We start from the raw sequence: 16,757 nt of genomic DNA on the forward strand, positions 1-16,757 counted from the left end.
AGGTTCATACGTTATTTTGTCATGTCACTTCTGGGCTTCCCGCCACACTGAGTATAGGTTTGTTTGTTCATTTGATTTGTTACTTTGAGAAAGGCCGTTGACACAGCGGAAATGTCAGTCAGGCTGTACTTTTAATATATCATACTTATTTATTGAGCAAAGCAGTCCATTTGTGCATTTATATATATATATATATATATATATATATATGAGGCCTATGTCATTTAATTCTGCAGCTTAAATGCTATCCATTGTTATGCAATTTGTGCCAAATCCTCTGAATGTGATTGCACCAAGCCAAAGCAGTTCCTGAGAGTAGAGACGCCGGAGGCAACAAGTTGGCTGTTTCTCAGCCTGCCTTTAAAGGACAAGGAAAATTCAATAAACAGTTAATCTCCTATTAGAGGCGTGCAAAAGTGTTGTCATGCGTTTCCTTAAGTATGCCATTTTCTAAGCCTTTTGTATGATCAGAAGTGTTGTAGTAAAAAAAAACAAAACCCCGCAAAGTTCCCGAATAGAAATTCCAAGAGCAATACTGGTGAGTCTGCGTAGTAGATCAGACTAGTGTGCAGCACATGCGTATTTAAAATTACTTGTGATTAAAACAATGTCCAAGGACCGCTCATCCACAATTATCCGCCAGAGCCCTCCCACCCTATGCACGCACCAAAAGCAACTCACCAACAGGGTTGCTATGGTGACTTGCAACCAGTCGTCTGTCTTATAATTACTCACAGGCGATCGTGTGTGTTGCCCTCTGGTCCCTCGTTTTTTTGGCTGCCCCTGCTGTCTGACACAGATCCTGTCTGCTTACACCAAGTCCAGTCCACCATCCACTCCTGACTTCAGACCCTCTTCCTGGAGAGTACTGTTTTGTTATTATAGGGAAAAAGGAAATCATTTTTTAAAAATGTGAATTATTTGATTAAAATGGATTCTATGGGAGACGGCCTTTCCGGATGATGGGTTTCCGGATAAGGTATTCTGAACATACACACAGAATATAGTTTTTTATATTTTTTACATAGAGAATATATGATTATACAGTTGGCCAGTCGATAGCCAGTGGGAAAGACACGTAAGGTAAACTGTATATCAAAAACATAACAGCAGTTTACAAATAAACTAACAGAGAAAGAAGCAGGTTGAGTAGCTAACCAATGTTTTACAATGTGGAACCTGGGCATTTTATACTAACCATTAAAGCAAAAGCTCTTAATTTCAGTAATAAAACCCACTTGGTCCTTCCTGTGGGGTACAGTTCATTGACATGGTTGTTTAAAGTCTGCATCTGTGCAGTTATCATCTTTTTTACATGAGGTCCTTTGAATAGTAGTACTTCCTCAGGTCCTTGCTGTCTCCATGTATCTATAAACTGTGGCATCTGTACAATTCTATACTTTGCATTGGCAGGTTATGCTGAGGAGGCAGGAGAAAGGTGTCCGGTGTAAATATCGGCCAAAGCACAGTGTCGGACCGGCCCACCAGGATACCAGGAAAAGTCAAGGCATGGATTCACAGTAAAATTACACATTTCGCAATTGGCAAAATTTTTTGTGAAACTGGGGCAAAACCTTGGCACAACAAAAAATAAATAATTTTGATGTATTTGGAGAAAACCGTTGCGTAAAAAGATATTGTGCGTGTTAAAAAAAAAAAAAAAAAAAAAAGGCACGATTGTAAAATTGAGAAAAAAAACCCTCATTGACTAAAAAGTTGCACAGCAAAAAATTTTGCACGGTAGGAATCAGAAAATCCACTCATTGGGGCCGATTCACTAAAGGTCGTTAATGCTTATCGCATAGTTTTTTGTATTAAAAAGTGTGCGATAATTAAATACTGATTCATCAAAGTCATTTTGCATGTGTTAACACTCATATCGCATGTGTAAAAGCGCATTATCGCAATGCGTTATTTACATCGCATTTCGGTAATTATCGAATAGAAATAATACTAACGCATGATTCACAAACGCATATGAAGCGTTAAAAGCATAAAATGTGGCGATAATTACTGTGAAACTTAACGCCTCCCAGGAAGTAGGCGTTAATAAACAAAATTGCAGCTGGTGATTGTCTGTGGTGACAAGATGGAGTTTGCAGTCGGATTTCAAGTATGTGATCTTCCTAGAGTGATATATCCTCCAGTTTTCAGGAAAATGGTAATTTTCAGAACAGTAGTTTTCAGAAAGTAACTGCTACATGTGTAATATCGTGCGCTAATATCACGTGCGGCGAAAAATATCGCACGCAGCAGAAATTATCGTGCATGCTTTAAAAAAATCACTTAAAATCGCTCTTTGCCAGATAAATAACGACAAGAACATCGCTTCTTAATGCTGACAAGTGTCCTTTTTGTGAATCGATCCTTAAAAAAAAAAAAAATATCGACCTAAACAAAAAATAAGAAGTGATAATATTTTTAACGCATGCTATAAATAGAATTGAAAGTAGGACGTCAAGCACTCCAGACTCAAGGAATCTGCTAAAATGTGAACTTTATTTCTTCATATTTAAAAACAAAAAGGCACTTCTGTTTTTAAATATGAAGAAATAAAGTTCGCATTTTAGCAGATTCCTTGAGTCCGGAGTGCTTGACGTCCTACTTTCAATTCTTGAAAAATCTCCTTTCAGCTGCGGGTTCGGGGCTTTGGGCACCCGGACCACCACTGGACGCCGGTGAGCATGTTGATTTATCCTATTTAAAACTGCTTGCGATATTGAATTTTTGAACCTTAAGCGACAGGCTCGGGGTCTTTGACACCCGAGCCTAACCTGACCATTCGGTACATACTTTACTTATACATCTTTAATACAAGCGGGTGGATTAATTAGATTTCTATTGTTAATTTGTTTATTCTTTAGTTTCAGTTTGGTCATTTATATACTTTATATATTTTATTTAAATTCATTTAATTTTTCTTGTAGAAATGTAATTGAGTTTCGCTCTTATAGCGTTCTCTTCTTCTTCTTGTTTTGGCATGCTATAAATAGCACTCGTTTTTTCGGACTTTAATGAATTGGCCCCATTGACTTTAATGTGTTTGGAATGAGAATAAAAAATGGCATAAAAAATAAAGTTGTATGCGAAAAAAACATCACTGTCTGCGTGTCAAGAGTTACCATTTCCCAAATTTTTATTTTTTAGTTGTAATATTGGTGTGTAGGAAACAGGGTTTCTCCTGCTTGGGTGCTATTCTCATGCCTACCACAAGGAGGGGCTACTGAGAACAAAAGATTTCTGAACTCTATCATGCTGAACTCTTCAGGTAAACCTTAAGGCAGCCTTCAGGAGACCTGCTTTCTGGAAAGGTATGGGGTCTGGGGTTTCAGAGATCATTGTATGTAATGGATTTGAAGCTATGGTTCTCACTGCTTCTCATTGTGTGTATAATTAGTGTATTTTGTGTGGTGTTAAAAAAGTGTTCATTTCCCATTTTCCAATCTTTCAGGCATTTCTGAAGTTAATTGATTGCTTATTCCCTATTTTCCAACAACATTTTGCATACGTGGAGTTAATGGAATGCTTATTGTCCATTTTCCGAGGATCGTACCGGCATGCGTGGAGTTAATGGAATGCTTATTCCCCATTTTCCGAGGATCGTACCGGCATGTGTGGCGTTAATGGAATGCTTATTGCCCATTTTCCGAGGATCGTACCGGCATGTGTGGAGTTAATGGAATGCTTATTGCCCATTTTCCGAGGATCGTACCAGCATGTGTGGAGTTAATGGATTTCTTATTCCCCATTTTCCAGCAACATTTCGGCATGTGTGGAGTTAGTGGACTTCTTATTCCCCATTTTCCAGCAACATTTTGGCATGTGTGGAGTCAAAGGAATGATTATTGCCCATTTTCCGAGAATCGTACCGGCATGTGTGGCGTTAATGGTCTTCTTATTCCCTATTTTCCATCAACATTTTGGCATGTGTGGAGTTAATGGAATGCTTATTGCCCATTTTCTAAGGATCGCATGGGCATGTGTGGAGTTAATGGAGCGGTACATCAGGGTAGGGGCCCATTTCTGGCCAGACTATACAGGTGAGGGCACATACCATGAGTAGGAGAGAAGGAGGATCAGAGAGGAGCTGCAGGGGGTGAGTATGGAGAGAAATCCCTCTATATTAACTCTTAGCAGTGTGTTAGTTGTCTTAGCTCCCTGCTGTCTCTCTTAAGCCCCCTCTGCCTCTGTCCCCTAGCAACTCCCTGGTAAGGATGATGGCACACTAGGAGATTAGTCGCCCGCAGTAAATCTGCGCTACCGCCGGCGACTGCTCTCCTGAAAATGCTTTCCTATTGGCAATAATGTAAATCACTGTGGGGGAAACATATGCACTGCTTCGGGTTTCTCAAGTTGCCCAAAGATTTCCCACAAGGCAACTTAGGAAAGCCGAAGTGCATTGTATGATAAGCTGCAGAATCGGTTTGAAGGATCTGAATCTGCAATTTAAATCTGCCTGTGTATGGCCACCTCTAGATAATGTAATAGGCAGACAAATGAGAGACCTTAGGCAATGGGCACCTCCAGCCTGCAGATGGCAGCCTTAGGCAATCGTGAAACAGCAAGGCTGATACCATGTGACTTTGTAAGGAGAGATGGGAAAGAGGAAGCTGGGAGAGAGCATATACAGGCCTGAACTGGGGTGCCCACAGGGGTCTATATATATATATACTTATATTGTGCTGCTGTATTACTTTTTTCTTTTGTAATACTCTTCATTGTTGTGTTCTTTTATGGTTCTGCTTTACATGGTCTAGTGAGAGAGCGCTGCATTCATTCTCATTATAAATACAGCATCTTTACTTTGTACCAGGAGCTGATACCTTGCCAGGCTATCCAGAAGGTAACAGGTAGTATGGTACAATCATACCAAGTCATGTGTGTCTGTCAGTCTGTCTGTGTGTTTATCTATCTGTACGCACACACACTGTGTTGCCAATGGCAACTACATAAAATGATAACAATTGTGGCCTTTAGTTCCCATTGTATAAGTATAGCTAAGGTAACTTACCGTATATAGCTCTTTATAGATAGACAGGCCCCCAAAATAGGGTCCTATGTGATACAGCTAGTGCTGTGGTCAGAAAAAGTGGCTTTTGGCTGCCAAATCGAATTGTGTGAGGCTTTTGGAAATCCCTTAGATGAAAAATGATGCAGTCTTGCTCATACTGGATTTTCAAGCTTAGCTAATAGATAAAGATGTTGGTTAGTCAGGCTGCTTGGTGGGCGCTATACATGGCCAAGTATTTGCAGAGTTGGCAGCTTTTATCAATACATTCATGGCCAGCTCTAGTGTTTGTTTTAATATCTTATTGCATGGCAAGGCAAATCCAACTAAAGTCCTGTGGAGACAAAGGATTTTTATGGCCCCCAGTTTGCTCTGAGGTTCCATAGACTTCACTATATGACATCATCATTTTAAATTTATCTGCCCCTCCGACATGCTGTATGAGATATAATCGGCCCACTACATGTAATAAGTTGGACAGCGCTGCCTTACTGGATATTAGATTTATAATATAAAAGTCAGTGGATTATTCCACCAATTTATTATTGGTGGATCATTCTTCAGTCACTGACTAAAGTAAACTTAGCAGTACTTGGCAGAGTCTGCACAAGTATTTCCAGTTAAAACCCTACAAAACATGAGTAATATGATAACCATAGCATGTTATACATCATGGCCATGATTTCTGTTTCAAAGTCTCACAGATGAGACAAAAAAGAGACACTGGACATGTCAGGTAATGGTATTTACAATAAGTTAGCAAACAAGGGATATAAAACAATTAGTGCAACAAATGGTTGGTGAAACAAATCTTTGATCCCCTCTGGCCAATGTTCTTGTTGTCTAAGCTCCATTCCAGCATTTTACTGGTCTTGTCTCAGGGGTCCCTTGTGACTCCTAGACTTGCACCTGGGGAGTACATTACTTTTTTTATTATAAAGGGTATGTCTTAAGGGACACAGAGGCTCCCCAGGAAGAAAGCGAAAGGTGGCGTTGCTGCATTTTTGTAGAAAGAATCCCAGGCCAGTGCAGTTTTTCATAAGAGGAATACAAAAAAGATTTGTCTAACTACCAAATCCAAGCCCTATTTTGAATATTTAAAGTCCCAGGAACTATAAGCCAAATTAACAACATGTTTTCCAATTCCTTTTAAGCCCCTGGAGATGGAAGACCATAGGGTTTACTAGCACCATGCAGTGTGAAAAGTGCAATAATGGACCCCAATTGGCCCTTTTTTGCATTTTGCACACTGTATGGTGTTTTACCTGTATTGCTGCAGGCCTCTTGGATTAAGCACTGAATGCAGTAGGTGGCATAGGTGTAACCCGAAATGCCCCCTAACTTGCACTGATTTGTTCGGACACAGAAGCGGCAAGAGATGAAGCCCAAATTGGGGCCCTTTTCTTATAGCCCACCCTAAGGTGTTAAGGTGATCTTTTGCACCCTTTGGTTTGATAAATGACTTCATAAAAATCGCTGTCTTTCCTGATTACCTGAATTAAAGCTGAAATTCTACACTTCAGTCACATATTGATTAATTCTCAAACCAACTGTGGGGCTGTACAGAGCCAGAATTATATCAATTGTTTCACTGTACAAATATTTATGGAGCTAACTGTAATATTGCTTGATATTACATGTTTCCCATGTGATATATATATATAAGTAGGTTGCACAGTGGCAATTCCATCCAATGTTATATACAAGCACTTGCAATGACTGCTAACTCACATTAAGGGGTGTATTTATTAACATTGGAGACAAACATCGCTGATGATGTTGCCCGTAACAATCAGTCAGATCTTTGCTTTTGTTTTCCAACTTGTTGGTGACCTTTCAAATCCTATTGCTGATCGGTTGCTATGGGCAACATGACTGGTGATGTTTGTGTCCAATATTAAGAAATACGCCTTTAAGTGTGCATGCCCTGTTGTGCTGTTAGGTGACCTATGGGGGGCACACAGTGCTGCCATCTGTATGTGGATCAGGACAGAATTCTGAAATGCCATCTCTATATAAGGTGGCGGCTGTGAATGCACTGCAGCATAATTCAAGTGCACATCCGAAGCACCTAAGAGGGACAGTTTACAGGCACTTTTGTGAGTTTGTAATTTAAATGACATTGAAATGACATTTTAACAACTTTTTTCCAGCCATTAAAAATGAAGTAGTGCTCAGTGTAACTCTGTCAGATCAATTCTAAGCTCTTCTGTTTTGCTTTGTTTCACCCAGTCTTCACTTCTTCACTCTTGGCATCTCTGTGGGAAAGTTCCTGCAAGTGAGGAGAAATTGCTCTGACAAGAGGATCTTCTGGAAACAAGCTGAAGACCTGAGGGGACCCTTTTTGGCAAGAGGTTACCCCAAATCGTGTATTGGGAAAGGTATGTCATACATGCTATACATACCCAAGGGATCTACTTTTAGTGAACTAGGGTAAAATGAGGGTAAAACGGCAGAACAAATTTTTTAAGTGCTCCGTGTTGCAACGAGTGGGATTTGATTAAAGGCATTCTGTCTAATCACTGGCAGATTCATTCCTCAAACTGCCGCCTTTTGTCGGCCAAGAGGGCAAGAAGACTTGGTGACCTGTTAGTAAAAGGTCATTGTACAGGTCCAAAGAAACATGCAAAGGGAATGGAACTAGGTTGGCACTTGTTGATGCTGAATGTGTAATGTCTGCCCAGGAGTGCCCTGTTGTGTGTATCTATTGAGCACTAATACGGAGACGCTCAGGTAGTCCCCTACAGTGAGCACCCTTGCTTATTCTGATAACTTTTTATGGTGTGCCATCCTAATACTTGTCTTGAGCATTTTTCATTAATCAGTAACGCAGAGAGAGATAAGAAAGAAGGGCAGGTCCTAACCCTGGCAGCTGCCCATTTTCTTAGTAAATATAATTGCAGTCCAGAAGGGGTGAAAGCTATGGGCTTGGAGAAAATGTGTCCGGGTTCTAAAGATGGAGATATAGAACTGATCATCTTGCAGAGGGAGGTGAGATGGATTTTTTAACTGAAAAGTCAAAAAATAAAAAAGCAGGCCTACACAGTTACGTGGCTCGGTAGCCCTATTTGTCAACCCTCTTACCAGCCTAATTTGTCCCCTTTACATGTGTTCCTATATTATACTCCATTAGTATAGTAGGTTTCCCCACTTATCTTGCTGGATACTTTTCAATGATTAATATTTTTTGTTTATCTCTGATTGTTTCTTTTTTTCTTATAGAATTGTGTTATAGGTCCAATTTTGTACCTCACATTTGCATTATTAGTTTAAGCTTAACGAATGAGGCAACAAATTTTTTAGTGAATATATCATATACATTTTTATTTAAAGGAAAAGGTAAAGCCTCACAGGCAATTTTTTTTATTTTAGCACCAAAGACCTGCACTTAGGGCAATTTGTCAGCAGATGGAGCCACAACACCAGAAGTTCAGGCTTCTGGCTATGGGGGTCATTTACACTCAGCAGGGCAGAAATACATATTTTACTGCTGTTTTATATTTTTTTGCATGTGTTTTTTTATGTTATAGTTACAAATCTAACAGTTTGCTATGGTGGAAGGTAAATTGTTTTACCTTTCACTTTTAGGGGCAAATTTATGTAAGTATTCCACTGTTTGCCACAGGGCAACACCCCGGGTCTTTATACACTAAGACAGGATTTTTGAGGGGAATGTTTATTAAAGGGGACACTCTCTGATAAATATGCCCCCTCCTATTCCCCTTGCAGTGTGCCATTAATAGCCTTGCTTGGTTGTTTGTGCAGGAATCTTAGTGGCCAGAAAGCAGTTTGTATCCAATTCATATTGCCACAAGGGTGTATGTTTATTAAACTTTTCAGGCTCAAAGGCCCCCCTCAAAGATTAAAAGGAGTCTGTGGGGACCTCATTCACCTGTTATAGACTGGCTAAGCAGGGAGCTCTGTGGTATTAAAGTGGACTTCCAGTATCAGACTGGGGGTTAAGGGCCCACTGATCCCCATAAATATCGGCTCCAGCGTAGATAAGTATCACGCAATGTGTCCTGGTCCCCTAGCAATGCACCACGGAGCCTGCCGGTGTGCTCAAGTCAGTATGGCCCAACAGGACAGGGGCCCTCAGGGTTTTCTCCCAGTACACTGGGGGGCCAGTCAAACCGTGGAACATATGTACAAATAGGGAATAATGTACCCCCTAAAATAAGGATATTAGAAATCACCAGGCCAAACAATTTCACAACAACAAGGAACAGGCTGAAGTTGTTTAACGTTTTGGTTACCTCTCATATCCTCATAATTTAAAGTAAGGGCACATTATTTCTTACACAAATACACTATTCAGTGAGCTGTGTAGGAAAATCACTAAGTATCATTTATAGTTTATGATGTCCCTAAGTTTGGTTTATACGGATATAGATTTTATGTACTCTTAGAGCATTTGATTTGGTCCTGTATTGCTGTGGAGGAATGGGGATTTCTTCATCAGAGCTATAGTAAGTCCCATATGGAACCAGAGATTTAAGTCTATTCCTCAGCAAATAATTAAGTGTTTATTAATTGGTTGTTCCTGGGTGGGGAATTCTGTATCCCATAGGGTGAATGAAACACTTCATTCCAAGCATTTGAGAGTTACAGGCCCCATACACAGGCCGATAGTAGCTCCTGATATGGGTCCCTTGGACCGATTGGGCAGCTTATCGGCCCGCGTAGGGGCAGAAACAAGGGGCTTGCCCGACCGATATCTGGCCTAAAATTGGCCAGATATCGATCGGCCAGGTTAGAAAATTCAGTCTGATCAGGGACCGCATCGGCTTGTTGATGCGGTCCCCCAACTGCCCAGTTGATGCCAATATAATTCGATCGTTTGGCCCCAGGGCCAAATGATTGAATTATTTTTTTTTACCTACACTCTCCCCGATATCACCCATCCGTAGGTGGGGATATCGGGTGAAGATAGCGAGCAGATCTCAACGTGTATGGGGGCCTTTACAGGTGGGCCAAGATGATTTGTTTTTTTATATGAAGGAAAAAGATTCTCTCACACATTTTCCCTCCTTCAGAAATGTAACAGTTTATTAAGAGTCTTGGCCCAGAAGTAAAACGATGGTAACACACAATAACAATGGGGTGGTGTTAAAGGTAAAGTAGATCCCACAAGTTAAATTAGTCTGCGATCACCCAGTCATCCTCTATTCCTTGCAGTATTGAGATTCAAGTACATTTTTTTTGATTCCTGTGCTACTTGCACTATATAGATAACACAAAATGGCATTGTCGACATTTGATAAAGAATTTACTATATTTATACATTTCTATAAATGACCAGCACTGCTTCTGGGGCTGCTGCACTAGAAGAGACACATTTCCATTTAAAAAAAAGGAAAATTCGCATCAAGTTACCAGAGGAGCTGCCTTCAAATGACTACAGCCAGATTTCCTCCAACATTGTGTCCAACTTTTGTATGATACATACTATAAATTCTAGATGACTGTGTGAGTTTTGGAACATATGCCAGGCTTATTACATATAAGCGAGACTGGAATACATTAATGGGAGCAGGCACTTTGTTTCCTTGGTTATAATTTTTAAGCTCAAATGTGCTGGGTAAATTGTACTGTTGCAACAGATACACAGGTTTTATTTAAGGATAAGGAAAGCTTTATTTATAGAGGTGCCAAATGTTGGCACCCACTAGTGAATCAATTCACTTTTCCTCGGACCTTGTTCAGGGTCGGACTGGGCCGCCGGGACACCGGGAAAAATCCCGGTGGGCCCCGGCAGCCCAGACCTGACCCTTGCCGGCACTCCCCCTGTCCGACTGTTCCTCCCCATACGCGTTAAATTTGTGTGCGCTCGGGGAGGACGTCGGGTGGGGAATCCTGCGGGGGGGGGGGGGGTTAGGGGACGCGGCTGGCGGGGGCACCTGCAGGGCTCCTGGGGCGGGAGCCCTGGTGGGCCCTGCAACACCCAGTCTGACCATGACCTTGTTCCTTTTTGGAAAAATATGTCATATTATACCCAGACGAGCATATGTGCAGTTACGGTTAAATCTTGGACTTACACTACTGCCCATGCACAAGTTTAGGTGTGCGTAGGGGGTTTTTCACAGTGAGGGCAGTGAGGTTGGGGAAATCCCTTCCTAGTGATGTTGTTATGGCAGATTCTGTTAATGCCTATAAGAGGGGCCTGGATGAGTTCTCAAACAAGCATAGTATCCAAGGCTATTGTGATACTAATATCTACAGTTAATACTAATGTTGGTATATATGGTTTGTGTATGGAGTGTATATATAGGTCAGTATGGGTCTATATGTGAGTTTATAGATAGGTCAGTATGGGTCTGTATGTGAGTTTATAGATAGGTCAGTATGGGTCTGTATGTGAGTGGATAGGTCAGTATGGGTCTGTATGTGAGTGGATAGGTCAGTATGGGTCTGTATGTGAGTGGATAGATAGGTCAGTATGGGTCTGTATGTGAGTGGATAGATAGGTCAGTATGGGTCTGTATGTGAGTGGATAGGTCAGTATGGGTCTGTATGTGAGTGGATAGATAGGTCAGTATGGGTCTGTATGTGAGTGGATAGATAGGTCAGTGTGGGTCTGTATGTGAGTGGATAGATAGGTCAGTATGGGTCTGTATGTGAGTGGATAGATAGGTCAGTATGGGTCTGTATGTGAGTGGATAGATAGGTCAGTATGGGTCTGTATGTGAGTGGATAGGTCAGTATGGGTCTGTATGTGAGTGGATAGATAGGTCAGTATGGGTCTATGTGTGTGCGCTGGGTTTGCTTGGAAAGTTTAAACTTGATGGACTTTAGTCTTTTTTCAACACAACTTAACTATATAACTATGTAAATTTCATCTGCACTAACCATATTTTTACCCACAATGCAGCAGGTGATAGAGATTGCTATTCTGAGACAATTTTTCTTGAATTGGTCTTCAGTTTTTATTATTTGTGTTTTTTGATGGATGATTGCCATTTTTGTTTAGCAACTATCCAATTTGGCATTTCAGCAGCTATCTGTTTGCTAAGGTGTAAATGACTTTAGCAACCAGGCAGTCATTTGAACAAGAGAGGGGAATATAAATAGATGAGGGTCTTAATAGCAAAGAGCAATAGTTTTTTGGCTTCCGGGGTCAGTGACCTCCATTTGAGTCAGAAGGTTTTTTTTATTTGCCCATTGCCAGCTCCAAGTACTGTCTGGAGCTTATGCAAGTGCAAACGGCATCAGGGACAATGTGTATATTGTTGGATGCACAAGCAAACTTGCAACAAGAGCAAAAGTACAGAGAGCGCTCTCACCTCAAAACCAAGTGTTTGGCTCCCACTTTGGTTACACTCTGACCACTACCATATACAGTAGGAATAATCAAAAAAAAGACAAGGATTTTTAATGTGTTATATATTTATTATTATATTAGTAATATACATCCTGATTCCTACACTGAGGAATCATCAGTGGATCATCCTTGAAGTTGATTCTACTGCCGTTTCGCCAGTTAGTGTTTGCACCAGCCTTTATTGAATATATTGATTGGCTGGCCTTCCCATGGAATGACTTTTATTCAATCTTGCTTCTGGCATTCATGAACGTTTAGGAAATGCAGAAATCTCGCCACTCTCTAAACAACGAATGAGGTGGCTTCTCATTTCTTTGTTATTGTACTTGCACATGGGGTTTCCATTGGACAGGAACTCGTATGCGTTGGCAATCGCATAAACACCACAGTCATATCCGTTTGGTTGTTGATCAACATCAAGTACTTTTATTGTACTTGCTGGATCTTTCACCAGTTCCCGATAACAATACTGTATCTGTTGCTTCATATTTTGGGGCAGTACTCGTGTTTTTAAACTGTCCGCAATCTCTACTTGCTTTGCTTTAAAGCAGCTTGTTAACCAGTGGTGTCTCTGGCTATCATAATGTATCTGTACAGAAGGTCCATATACAGGACTAAATTCCAGCTGAGAAAAGATGCAGGACTGAAGCCCCTCACAACCAAACTGCTTTTGCAGCAGGTTCTGAGCTGCATCAATTATAATATCATCCAGCCAGGCATTACTCTTCAGTTCCATTTTATGCTGTTGTGTTAGATTGAGTTCAGGGATCCAGTTATTGTTCCTGGGCTTTTCTGCCTTTTGGCACAAAGTGGAACCCTTGTTTGTCTCTTTTTTCTTTGGACAATTCTGGTTTGTCTCTTGCACTTGGGTGGAGGTGGTAGAGGCATATTTTTTCTCTTCTTCCTTTCTTAGATTGGACGCCTCATGTTTTTCCTCTGTTTCCACCTTAGTGTTCTGTGTTTTATTTTTCTCATTTGTAAAGGAAGGGAAGTCAGGTTTGGCTTCCTGTTCTTCCTTTCTATTTTGCTCTGCTTCGAATGAAGGGGATACCTCATTTGTTTCTTCTTTTATTGTGCACTCGGTTGAGATTTTGTTTCCCTCTTCTTCATTGGAGCACGGTTGTGTATTTTTTTCTGGTTCAACCATTTTGGTCTGTTTTTTCTTTTTCTTACGTTTCTTTGCCACCTTTTTGGAGGGATCACATTTCTGTTCCTCCTTTACACAGATAGAGTCATTGCTGATTACTTGCTCTTCGTTTATACAGGTGGAATTATTGCCTATTTCTTGCTCTGATTGGCAAGGAATAGGGGCCTCCATTTTCTCCTCTTCTTGTACACAGATGGAGTTATCGCATATTTCTTGCTCTTCTTGGCAAGGAATGGGGGCCTCAATTTTCTCCTCTTCTTGTATACAGACGGAGTCATTGCTTATTTCTTGCTCTGTTTTGCAAGGTATAGGATCCTCAATGTTCTCCTCTTTTTGTATACAGGCGGAGTCATTGCCTATTTCTTGCTCTGTTTGGCAAGGAAGTAAGGCCTCAATTTTCTCCTCTTCTTGTATGGAAGTGGTTGAGGTATACTTGACCTCTTCTTCACACATACAAGGTTGTGGCACATATTCAGATTCAGCACTGCTGCTCTTTTTCTTCTTTCCTATTAGTCTATTTAAAGCAGAAAAACAGCCACAATGTTTTTGTATCTTCTTTTCATCTTTCTTTTTTGTTCTGGTAAATAATTTGGTAAAAGTATAAGGAATAAGTTTTCTAAAAGAAAAGTTTCCAGCAGAGGCCATGGTTTACCCTAAACCTAAAGGGAGAAATAAAAATGATCATAAATATAATTTATATTTATATTATTATTATGAAAGAAAGATCTACAAAAAGCTACCAATTCCCATCCTTGTTAGTGTAATGTAGCAATAACAACTATGCACAAAAGTTTGCCGCATCCCTATGTACCAACAACATCAAATATTATCAGCGTATTAATGATAAACAGTCATATTTACATCCCTCTTCTCCTCTGCGCCATTCACTAAATTCAAATAGAATGTCAAGACTGCTTGCAAAATGTTTATAACTGAGTGGGGTTTTTGGGATCATATACTGTTGTATGCACTTTAGATTTATACTTTACTGTACATGCGCTCTATATAGGACGGTGCAGAGGATCGGGGATGTGAGCAGAGAGACCCTGGATAGAAGGGTAAATCCCTGTGCTGGGGTACTTTTTAGTGAAAAGGAGCTCCGGCCCACAGTTACGTGAGTTTTTCTACAAGTTACTTAAATTGCATATGTTTAGGGGCCCAATGATCTTGCTGCGGGGCCCAATAACTAATTATTGCACTGCTTGAAAGTCCAATAATTCAGAAAACAGATCCCAATTGAAACAGCTAATGCTACTCTATTATAATAAGCAAATAGTTGAATTAATGAATGTGCTAATTAGTTATTGTTTATTGGGAAGCAGTGGAATTTGCCCTAAGTATAAACCCTACAATCCTTTCTACTCCTGCTTTGCACGGTTGTTGCTTGATATGATATGGCCCAATTATCTTAGTAGTTTATAAAACTATCAAACTTTATTTAGAAATAAATAGCCTGGTTTGTAATGAGTAATATATAAGATAATCCGTTCTGGAGCAAAACTTTCCTACAACTGTTGCTCAACTCTCCCAGTATATAGAGGTTTAGCTAAATTGATTTGTAAAACAAACTTACTAATCAATAAAGCAAAAATACGTTTAATGGAAGTTTTCTAAAATCCACTCACCTCTGCCAGTCGCTGTGTCTTAATGCAGACTGATACACATGCAGCTGGGATGGTTAGCAACCCTTCCTGGGCATTGTGATGTCATAGTGTCATGTCATGAGACTAAACAGTTGGGCGCAAAGTGTGTGTAACCTCTATAAGGACTAATGTGTTGTCATAGTATTGTCATGCACATATTGGTTTCTAATGAAGATACTTGACAAATTTGATGAATGATTTAAACCTCCAATGTGCAACGAAGTATAAATATATATACATACACACAAATGTGACAATCGAAACATTAAAAAGAGATTGATGTATAATCATGTCACATTATAGTATGAAGGAAAGGTTTCAATTCTTTATTGCCACAATTATACAAGGATTTCCAGTTATAGTTCTGCTATTTTATTGTATAAATCATATTAACTAACAAGAAAAATACATTTTAAACTTTTCTAAAATCCACTCACCTCTGCCAGTCGCTGTGTCTTAATGCAGACTGATACACATGCAGCTGTGAGGTTTATTAACCCTTCTTGGGCATTGTGATGTCATCATTTCTGTGTTACTTGACACAACACTGTGCAAATTGTTTACAACCCCTAAAAGAATCTCATTACAGTAATAGTAGAAGATATTTTTTACATTGTCTTAAATTCCATTATAAAATAAATGTACATATATGTACAATATGTAGTGATGATTATGTAAATATTATGCAATCATGTATACAGTTTTTCTAAATCAATATATATATATTGTAGTGAATAGTAGTAAAAATATCAACATAGCTTTTTATAAAAATGTACCTACAATGCAGCTATGTGGCTGTGGCTGATTTTTAAAAACCCTCCATCCCACTAGAGAGGCCGGGGATGTAGCCAAAACTTTAGCCTCTCCTCAATAAATGTATCTTGTTGGGAACACTCTGAACATATCAAATGTTAAAACTAAGAGATTTTGTTGCTTTGTGGAAAATATATGTTAGTTTTGAATTTGATGCTGGCAACACTTTTGAAAAAGGTTGGGCACGGGGCATATTTCCCACTGGGTTGCACCAGCTCTTCTTTTAACAACCGTTTGGCAACTGATTTCTGAAGTTTTGATTTATAAGTGGTCCCATTCTTTCAGCTGCTCTGCAGTTCGGGGTCTCGGTTGTCATGTTTTGTTTCATAATTCACCGATTGTTTTCAAAGGGGGACAGACTCTTTCTATTTGGAGCCATGCTAGTGTAATATGCAGAAAGTGGTTTGGCATAGTCTTTTTGAAGTAGGCACGGCCTTCCCTGAGAAAGATGTCATTTGAATGGCAGCAGGTGTTGCGCCAATACCTGTATAAATGGTCCAGAATTAATAGCACCTTCCCAGATGTGCAAGCTCCCCATACCATCATGGAAGCTGCCATTTGTATTGTGTGCTCAATACAAAACAGATGGTCCTTCTCCTCGGACCAGAGAAGGTGGCAGTGTTTCTGGATCATGTTTATAAACAATTTCTTTATTGCATGGGAGCGTTTTCATTTACATTTGTGGATAAACGAGGAACTGCCTTCCCAGACAATGCTTTTTAGAAGTATCTTTGAGCCCATTTCTATTTCCACTAAAGAATCACTGGCTCTATTTCAATGCAGTGCTGCCCAAAGGCCAAAGATCACCACTGTCTAATATTGGGT

The sequence above is a fragment of the Xenopus tropicalis genome, chromosome 8 (assembly GCF_000004195.4).
Source record: "Xenopus tropicalis strain Nigerian chromosome 8, UCB_Xtro_10.0, whole genome shotgun sequence".
NCBI lineage: Eukaryota > Metazoa > Chordata > Amphibia > Anura > Pipidae > Xenopus > Xenopus tropicalis.